Source organism: Rhinopithecus bieti, unplaced genomic scaffold (genome assembly GCF_001698545.2).
Source record: "Rhinopithecus bieti isolate Rb0 unplaced genomic scaffold, ASM169854v2 scaffold_6876, whole genome shotgun sequence".
NCBI classification, from domain to species: Eukaryota; Metazoa; Chordata; class Mammalia; order Primates; family Cercopithecidae; genus Rhinopithecus; species Rhinopithecus bieti.
Window position 1 is genome coordinate 747434 of NW_016805229.1, and position 10837 is coordinate 758270.

At 44.4% G+C, this 10837-nt stretch overlaps 1 long non-coding RNA gene across 2 annotated transcripts in view; it reads right to left on the reverse strand.

The window, feature by feature from the left end:
* Positions 1-1761: 1761 nt before the first annotated feature.
* The window catches only part of LOC108529409 (uncharacterized), a 12244-nt gene continuing 3168 nt past the window's right edge, over positions 1762-10837 (reverse strand). For both annotated transcript variants that reach the window (XR_001885522.1, XR_001885521.1), the window contains exon 4: positions 1762-1849. This is a non-coding gene — a long non-coding RNA (uncharacterized LOC108529409). The remainder of the gene's footprint in view (positions 1850-10837) is intronic.

Here is a 10837-nt window from a genome sequence, read left to right on the forward strand (position 1 = left end):
ACTTTGGGACTCTGAAGTGAGCAGACCACTTGAGCTCAGGAGTTCAAAACCAGCCTGGCAAACATGGCAAAACCTCATCTCTATGAAAAAAAATATTAGTCGGGCATGGTGGAGCATGCCTGTAATCCCAGCTACTCGGGAGGCTGAGGCAAGAGAATCACTTGAACCTGGGAGGCAGAGGTTACACTGAGCAGAGATCATGCCACTACAAATCAGCCTGGATGACAGAATGAGATTCTGTCTAAATAAAATAAAATTATAATAGTAATAACAATGTAGTTTCAAATAGCTAGAAGGAGGATGTTGAATGTTACCATCACCAAGAAATGAGAAACGTTTGAGATGATGGATATGCTAATTACCCTGATCAAATCACTATATATTATATATATCAAAACATCACTATGTACTCCATCAATAGGTACCATTATTTTTCCATTTAAAATAATTTTTAAAAAAAAAAGAAATGTAGGATGTTATACTTGTAAAAAGAAGAAAATGCAAATTGAGGAATCAAATTATGTAAGAGTGATCTTCCTTCTCATCAGCCATCCTTTTAGAAATATGTAGGAAAAGAGAAGGAGATAAAGGAGAGAGCAAGAGGAAACAAATAAGCGAGGGAGGAAAAGAGGAGAAAGTAAAGAGAGAGAGAAATAGAAAGCAAGGAGACACAGCAGATCAGATCAGCTACCATAATTCAAATGCTACCCCAAAGCACTTTCTATATTTGCAATACAGAAGCTGCAGGAGACATGTTATTTAAAATTAGTAAGAGGGCTGGGCACGGTGGCTCATGCCTATAATCCCAGCACTTTGGGAGGCTGAGGCGGGTGGTTCACAAAGTCAGGAGATGGAGACCATCCTGGCTAACATGGTGAAACTCCATCTCTACTAAAAATACAAAAATTAGCTGGGCATGTCAGTATGCGCCTGTAATCCCAGCTACTCAGGAGGCTGAGGCAAGAGAATCACTGGAACCTGGGAGGTGGAGGTTGCAGTGAGCCAAGATCGCATCACTGCACTCCAGCCTGGCAACAGAGCGAGAATCCGTCTCAAAAAAAAAAAAAATTTAGTAAGAGAATGAGAACTTCATACAGAAGTTGAGAAGTAGATTTGAAATCAGTGGAGACTGGGGCCTTGTACAGTTAATTGTTTTGCTTTCTGCTACTCAGAGGACCTGAACTGACTCACCTACCATCTAGAAACAGCTACTATTTTGTATTTCTTTTTCAGTTTCATGCATTTAATTTGCATGATTATCATTTTCCTTTATTTCCCCATTTTACATTGTAATATGTGCCATCTCATGTTACTGTGTTTCATGTCTATTATTGATGCCCCGTAACATTCCATTGTATGGAAGTATCATAAATATCAACTATTTCCCCTTACTTGGACATTCAGGGTCTTTCCAGATTTTTTCTTAATTAAATGATGCTGCAATAAATGCCTTGTTTAGCTCCTTCAGAATAGGTCACTGCAGTAAGGACCTCTCCATTGGGATGGTGGATTTTAGTTGTCTGGGACTTAGGGTTTTGGTTCTGGTTCTGATTCTGCTACATCCTAACTGCATGACCCTGAGCAAGTTACTTGCTTTCATAGGACTCCTGTTTCTTCACCCATCAAATGGAGGTAACACCAGACAAGGATCCGTTGTGACTATCAGATTTAATCCATAGCATCATTTTGAAAATACTTTTTTTTTTTCTTTTCTTTTTTTGACACAGGGTCTCACTCCATCACCCAGGCTGGAGTGCAGTGGCACAATCTCAGTTCACTGCAACCTCCACTTTGTGGGTTCAAGCAATTCTCATGCCGCAGCCTCTCAAAAGATTTCCATGTAAGGTGCCTGCAAAGGGAAAAATAACAACTTGTGTGGTCAAAAATGTTTAGAAACCCCTGGTCTAATCGGTGTTAACAGGACTTACCAGAGCCTTTCTTATAACAGCACACAGTCCCAAAAGTAGATCCTTATGGTATTATCTTAGTCTATTCAGACCGCTATAAGTGAATGCCATAGGTTGTGTGGCTTACAAGCAGCAGAGATTTTTTCTCACAGTTCTCTCCAGAAGATCTGGGAAGTGCTAGATCAAGGCACAGGCAGATTCAGTGTCTGGTGAAGGCCTGCCTCCTAGTTCACAGACAGCCCTCTTTTCACTGTGTCTTCCCATCGCAGAAAGGCAAAGGAGCTCTCCGGGACCTCTTTTAAAAGGGCATTGGCCGGGCGCAGAGGCTTACACCTGTAAACCTAGCACTTTGGGAGGCCGAGACAGGCAGATCACTTGGATCAAGAGTTTTGAGACAGCCTGGCCAACATGGTGGAACCTCATCGCTACTAAAAATACAAAAAAAAAAAAAAAAAAAAAATTATCCAGGTGTGGTATATAATTATCCAGTAGTCCCAGCTACTCAGAGGATGAGGCAGGAGAATCACTTAAACCCAGAGACAGAGGTTGCAGTGAGCCTAGATCGTACCACTGCACTCTAGCCTGGGAATAGAGTGAGACTCTGTCTCTAATAAAGAAATAAATAGGCACGAATCCCGTTCGTGGAGGCCCCACTATCATTTCCTAATCACCTCCCAAAGGCCCCACCCCCTAATACCATCCATCACCCCGGGGATTAGGTTTCAACACATGGTGGGAACACATTTAGTGTATAGCAAGCATGAAGCATTCATCAAGCTTATTTGCCCATCATGCCTATGAAATTCTGAAGTCTGAAAAACAGCCCACGAGAAGAAAGACATACAAGAATTCATGAATAGAATTTGGGGGATCCCGAATGTGCTTTGGGGTGGAGGCCACTGATGAGAAACCTACCCCTCAAAGGCACCTCCTACTTTGGTACCTACAGATGCAACAACCAGGTAGAAACAGCCTCGATGTCTTCTGGAGCCCAGGACCTGATATCCAAGCTGGCCCAAGACAACCCTCAGAGTGCCACTGTTCAAGCCCCTCTTGTTCCATAATCAATTTCAAGAGGTTGCCCCCACTCCCGGGGCTCAGAGGGCTTCCTGTGACCCTGCCACCATGATCTTGAGCGAGTGCCACGCTCTGTCCCCAACTTTGCTTCCTCATCTGTCATCCACGGCTTTTCTTTTAAGGAGTTATTTAGGAAGAGCTGAAGCAATTTGCTTTTAAAAATGAAAAACAACAGAACTAGTATTTTTTGAAAGTCAGCTTGATACACAGTAAACAATCCTGCCAAAGCAAAGCAGAAAATGCTGAAAAGGTTCATGATGTCTCTTCAATGACTCTGACCAAGACTTCAGAAGATGCTCCAAGGGGAGAAACATGCTCAGGGCTACAGAAGTGAAAGTCACGGATACCTTAGGCTGGTCTTTCCCGGGAGCGATTTTACCATGCCATTTCCCCTGGATCCTTTCTCTATCGCCCCATAACACCTCTCCCATTTGGAAACAAAAATATAATCTGTGGAATAAGAAGGGAAATCACTGTTTAAATAAAAATAATGCATTCCTAGCATTCAGTCACCCTCTTCATTCTTCTCCCTGCCCCTGTGGTGGGCGGCGGGGGTGGGGGGGAATCTCATTTATCATGTTGATTTTCTCATCTCTTGTGACTGCCGCACAATTGGCTAAATAAGTTCTGTGTTCAATCTTTTGTGTTTTGTTTATTGCTTTATTCATTCACAATGGAAAGAAACACTACATTTCAGGTAGAGATAAAAGAATATAAGATGTATTTTTAACTGTCCAAGATCAAGGGATCCCCGGAATTCTATTCATGATAGAATGTTTGAGCATCTGTGGACCCCAGTTTGTGAACTCTTACCCTGAAACAAAGCCTGCCAGTTATCTGTGTTCAATTTTACCATGGTTAAAATTTAACGGGGGTTAGTCAATTTACTCAAGTCAACATGAATATTTCCCCCTGGTTTCCATGACAACCTCTCAGCACATTCAGTCTTCATATAAATGAGTTATTGCTTTTATGTTCTCACACTCTAAGACAATGGGGAAATTAACATAATGTGGTCATACCAAAAATAAAAACAATCAAAACAATCAAAATCCTCATATCCTCCCCAGAAACTCAGATAGCATTCGGTGAAAAAGAACCAAAGAGAAATGAGGCCTTCACATCTGACAACACTGTTAACATTAGAGATTTCATTTCAGATGCATTTAAATGAAGCCAGACTATAATGGGGTTCAAAAAAAAAAAGTGTATAGACATAACTAAACTGCAGAGGAAAGAGACGTAAAGTCAGGGACCCAAATTCACTTTCAGGCCATATATCCTCCAAAGATAACCACCATTCTCTGCCTCTCTTTCTGCACCCCAGCCAGGCTAACGTGCCTGCCCCAGGACCTTTGCACGTGCTATTCCCTATGCTTGGAAAGTTCTTCCCCTCCTGTTCTTCCAGTGCCGCTTTGCTTAGCTAACTCCTACTCATCCTCAGGTCTCAGCTCAGCAAAGTTACTTCCTCAGGGAAATCAAGCTTTGCCACTCATCAAGACTAGGCAGAATCTTCTTGTTAAATCTATTTATGGATTTTCCTGGCTCTTTGTATTTTTCTCGCTGAACTTCCATGCTACTGTGGGGAGACAATCAGCGAACAACAAGCATAATTTAGGTTTGCTCTTATTATCCTGTTGCACACATATCTTTTGTATACGTATTCTTAAACGGTCATTGTTTTTAGTGATTTAGTCTCACTCTGTTCCCAGGCTAGAGTGCAGTGGTACGATCTAGGCTCGCTGCAACCTCTGCCTCTGGGTTTAGTGATTCTCCTGCCTCATCCTCTGAGTAGCTGGGACTACTGGATAATTATCTACCACACCTGGATAATTTTTTTTTTTTTTTGTATTTTCAGTAGAGATGAGGTTCCACCACGTTGGCCAGGCTGTCTCGAAACCCTATGGAAATAAAAAATTTTAAAAATAAAAAATAAATTTATGTGATATAAAAGACCTTGACTCTAGGCCTGGGTGACTGATTAGATACCGGGGTACAGGTTTTAGTCAAAGAGCTGGAGACTGTATAGGAGAGGGGTGTCTAAGGCCCTCCCTGACATTCTAACAACCCCTGTAGGTTAGGTTTCCCCAGAAGCAAATCCTAACAGAAGGTGATATGGTTTGGCTGTGTCCCTACCCAGATCTCACCTTGAACTGTAACAATCTCCATGTGTCAAGGGCCGGGGCAGGTGGAGATAATTGAATCATGGGGGTGGTTCCGCCACACTGTTCTCCTGATAGTGAATAAGTCTCACAAGATCTGATAATTTTATAAATGGGAGGTCCCCTGTACAAGCCTCTTGCCTGCTGCCATGTACGATGTGGCTTTGGTCCTTCTTGCCTTCCACCATGATTGTGAGGCCTTCCCAGCCATGTGGAACTGAGTCCATTAAACCTCTTTCCTCTATAAATGACCCAGTCTCAGGTATGTCTTTATTAGCAGCATGGGAACAGACTAATACAGAAGGATTTGAAGATAAGTGAGTTGATTTGGAAAGTGAGCTCAGGAAACACTGGGATGACAATAGGGAAATAAGACAGAGAAGGCAAAGAAGCTAATCCAGGTCATGTTGATAAGCAGGTTGCTACTATGGGCAATAGGGGTTCAATCCCACTAGGGACATCTGGGGAACAGCGTAGCGCATGCTTCACCCTAAGGTATGGAAGGCAGGGCAACTGCCCTTAGCAGTTGGTTGGAGGAGATGTGCCTGAGTGTTGGTTTCTCTGTACTTCCAGCCTGCCCCACAAGAGGCTAGTTTTATGGCAACCAGAGAAAGCCCCAGGCAGTATTGCAGATGCTTGCCGTAGGAACGGTGAGTATCCAGAGGACACAGGCAAGGCAACCACTGCATCTGCCACCTCCCCCAATGCAAACAGAAAAATTATTGCTGGAGACTGGAGAGCAATGGAATAGAAGACAGAAGATTTAATTCAAAGCCATTAGACAAAACGTAATAGTCCCAATGAAGACAAAGGCATGGGAATATGGTATAAATTCACATGAATAGACAATTCTCAAAAGAAGATATACAAATGGCCAACAAACATACGAAACAATGTTCAACATCACTAATGATCAGGGAAATGCAAATCAAAACCATGATGCGATAACCACCTTACTCCTGCAAGAATGACCAGAATGAAAAAAATCAAAAAATAATAGACGTTGGCATGGATGTGGTGAAAAGGGAGCGCTTCTACACTGCTGGTGGGAATATAAACTAGTACAACCACCTTGGAAGACAGTGTGGAGATTCCTTAAAGAAAAGTAGCACTACCATTTGATCTGGCAATCCCACTACTGGGTATGTACCCTGAGGAAAAGAAATCATGATATGAGAAAGACACTTGCACATGCATGTTTACAGCAGCACAATTCACAACTGCAAAAACATGAAACCAGCTCAAATGCGTATCAATCAACGAGTGGATAAAGAAACTGTGGTATATATATGCCGTATACCAGTAGTATATTTATACTACTCAGCCACAATAAGGAATGAATGAATGTCATTCACAGCAACCTGGATGGAACTGGAGATTATCATTCTAGGTAAAGTAGCTCAGGAATGGAAAACCAAACATTGTATGTTGTCACTCACAAGTGGGAGCTAAGCTATGAGGATGCAAAGGCATAAGAATGACACAATGGACTCTGGGGACTCAGGGGAAAAGGTGGGAGGGGGTGAGGGATAAAAGACTACAAATTGGGTTCAGCGTGTACTGCTGAGATAATGGAAGCACCAAAACCTCACAAATCACTATTAAAGAACTTACTCAGGTAACCAAATACCACCTGTTCCCCAAAACCCTATGGAAATAAAAAATTTTAAAAATAAAAAATAAATGGCCAGGTGTGGTGGCTCACGCCTGTAATCCCAGCACTTTGGGAGGCTGAGGCGGGCAGATCGCAAGGTCAGGAGATCAAGACCATCCTAGCTAACGTGGTGAAACCCCATCTCTACTGAAAATACAAAAAATTAGCCGGGCGTGGTGGTGGGCACCTATAGTCTCAGCTACTCAGGAGTCTGAGGCAGGAGAATGGAGTGAACCCGGGAGGCGGAGCTTGCAGTGAGCTGAGATCGCGCCACTGCACTCCAGCCTGGGTGATCTCAAAAAAAAAAAAAAAAAAAGAAAAGAAATGTATGTGATATAAAAGACGTCGACTCTAGGCCTGAGTAACTGATTAGATATCGGGGTACAGGTTTTAGTCAAAGAGCTGGAGACTATACAGAAGAGGGGTGTCTAAGGCCTCCCTGACATTCTAACAACGCCCACCATCTCTTTTGCTGACCAGGAGCCCATGTGGTAGGACAGTCCAATCCAGGGTAATTCCAGCTCACAGGTCAAGGGATACTAATCCTTGGTCCCAAGGTTGGGAGTGGCTGCTCCCACAATGGACTTTTATAATAACCTCTCCAACCTCTGTTTGTTGAGCTTAGATTCTTACACCTCTAAGCTTCTGATGATTCTTATTAGAGAAAGTAATGTAATTACCCATCAACAGAGAAATGGCTCATTCAACAAGGATGTATCTGTTCAATCAAATCACTAAAAACAATGGCCGTTTAAGAATACATACACAAGGCCGGGCGCGGTGGCTCAAGCCTGTAATCCCAGCACTTTGGGAGGCCCAGACGGGCGGATCACGAGGTCAGGAGATCGAGACCATCCTGGCTAACACTGTGAAACCCCGTCTCTACTAAAAAATACAAAAAAAAACTAGCCGGGCGAGGTGGCGGGCGCCTGTAGTCCCAGCTACTCGGGAGGCTGAGGCAGGAGAATGGCGTGAACCCGGGAGGCGGAGCTTGCAGTGAGCTGAGATCCGGCCACTGCACTCCAGCCCCGGTGACAGAGTGAGACTCCGTCTCAAAAAAAAAAAAAAGAATACATACACAAAAGATAAGTGGGCAACAGGATAATAAGAGCAAACCTAAATCATGCTTGTTCCCTGATTGTCTCCCCACGGTAGCATGGAAATTCAGCAAGAGCAGGGATCTTTGTTTTTGTTCAATGCTAGATCAGCACATAGGACTGTGCCAGGCACAAAAACATCCAGCACCCACCACGGTAAAATTTACAATGTCTGACATCCCATAAAAGTTACTTTAAAAATAGAGGCCGGGTCAGGTGCTGTGGCTCACACCTGTAATCCCAGCACTTTGGGAGGCCAAGCCGGGTAGATCATAAGGTCAGGAGATCAAGACCATCCTGGCCAACATGGTGAAACCCATCTCTACCAAAAATACAAAAATTAGCCAGGGGTGGCAGCGCATGCCTGTAATCCCTGCTACTCAGGAGGCTGAGCCTGGAGAATCGCTTGAACCTGAGAAGCAGAGGTTGCAGCGAGCTGATATCACGCCACTGCACTCCAGCCTGGTCAACAAGAGCTAGACTCCATCCAACAAAAGAAAAAAGATAAAATAGAAGCCAGTGGCTGGGAGCTGTGACTGACACCTGTTACCCTAGCACTTCAGGAGGCTGAGGCAGGTGGATACTTGAGGTCAGGAGTTCGAGACGGACCTGGCCAACACGGCGAAATCCCATCTCTACTAAAAACACAAAAATTAGCCAGTCATGATGGCACACACCTGTAGTCCCAGCTACTTGGAGGCTGAGGCCCAAGAATCGCTTGAACCCAGGAGATGCAGGTTGCAGTGAGCCGAGACTGCACCACTGAACTCCAGCCCAGGCAATAGAGTGATACTGTCTCAAAATAATAATAACAGAGGCCAGGCATAGTGGTTCATGCCTGTAATCCCACCACTTTGAGAGGCTGAAGGAGGAGGATCGCTTGAGGTCAAGAATTTGAGACTAGCCTGGGAAACAAAGCAAAACCCCATCCCTCAAAAAAAAACTTTTTAAAAACTAGCCATGCATGGTAGTGTGCACCTGTAGTCCCAGCTACTCAGGAGGCTGAGACAGGAGGGTCACATGAGCCCAGGAGTTTGAGGTTGCAGTGAGCTATGACTGTGCCACTGTACTCCAACCTGGGCAACAGAGCAAGATTCTGTCTCAAAAAAAATTACCTTAAAAATAATAAGTAAATAAATATCAATTTTACCATAAAATAAAAGTGACTCAGCCTACCCTGGGTGGGGGTAAGGGCTGGCCTGTATCACCTATCAGCTCCCAGAGGTCCTGGATCCCCCAGCAGCTGCTAGGAGGGGCTGGGAACCATTACTCAGAAGTGCAGAGTGGAGCAAGCTTTGACCAGTAAGAGATAGGAAGCAGCAGGAGCTGGCAGATAAATGACTCCAGAGTTATCCCATGCTCATGCTTCTGGGAAACTGCAGCTCCACTAGGTAATATGCACTTCTTTGGTTTTGTTCTTCCTCCTTCTCTCTTTCCCTTATCCCTGCTTCCTTGAGATTGCACGACCCCATGAAACATTCACATATTTGTATCAGGCACCATTGCTAGGCTGATAATCTCCATCACCAAAATCTGTGACACATGGGGTATCTCCTGAAGGATGCCATTCTAGTTAATCCCCAAATATGATGGCTCAAAGCAGCAACTATTTTTATTATAGATCATGATTTTGAGGGTCAGGAATCCAAGCAGGATCCAGCTGGGCAGTTCTGCTCACACGGTATCATCTAAGGTCATTCATGGTATTCAGAGGGCTTCAGGGCTGCTCTGAAGGGTCTAATGCAGTTTTAGTGATGCGCCAGGCACCTTGGATGGGTGTATTAGTCCATTTTCATGCTGTTAATAAAGATGTGCCTGAAACCGGGTCATTTATACAGGAAAGAGGTTTAATGGACTCACAGTTCCACATGGCTGGGGAGCCTCACAATCATGGAAGAAGGCAAGGAGGAGCAAGTCACGTCTCACATGGATGGCAGCAGGCAAAAAGAGAGCTTGTGCAGGGAAACTCCCTGTTATAAAACCATCAGATCTCATGAGACTTATTCACTATCACAAGAATATCTTGGGAAAGACCCTCCAGGGTCTTTTCAATTCAATTACCTCCCACCAGGTCCCTCTAACAACATGTGAGAATTCAAGATGAGATTTGAATGGGGACACAGCCAAACCGTATCAGTGGGACAGGCTGGAAGCTGGGCTCAGAGCGACTTCTCTCCCTTTCCATGTCATCTCAGGGTCTCTCCAGGTGTCCTCCAGCAGGGCCCTCAGATTTCCTGTTTTGTTTTGTTTTTTTTAAGACAGAGTCTTGCTCCGTTGCCCAGGCTGGAGTGCAGTGGTGCAATCTCACCTCACTGCAAGCTCCGCCCCCCAGGTTCACGCCATTCTCCTGCCTCAGCCTCTCGAGTAGCTGGGATTACAGGCGCCCGCCACCACGCCCAGCTAATTTTTTGTATTTTTAGTAGAGACAGGGTTTCACCATGTTTGTCAGGATGGTCTCGATCTCCTGACCTCGTGATCCGCCCACCTCGGCCTCCCAAAGTGCTGGGATTACAGGCATGAGCCATGGCTCCCAGCCTGCACTCATCTTTGACCTGCCACAGATACACAAGAAACTGGGAGGTGGGGTGGGCGGAAGACTGAAGCATTAGAGTAGGAGGGGTACCTTCATCCTCCGGTCATCATTTTCCATGTGCGTTTCGGACTTTTTTCAAATAAAAACTGGGGAAGGACAAAAAGTGGGGAGGAACCATGTCAATAAGCTGAATCCTCATCTTCTATGGCACAGGGTCAATAGAAAATGTCTTAAATTGATAAATCAAGAAACAGCCACATAAGCATCTTATTTGGAGTTACAGAGATAAACACCCGAAGACCTAAAAATGGAAACAACATTTCAAGCAGTTGCCTCTGGGAAATAAGACTTAAGGAGGAGAGAGAGGAGACAAGGGGCCAGGAACCACTGCTTTCATTAGCAGCTCC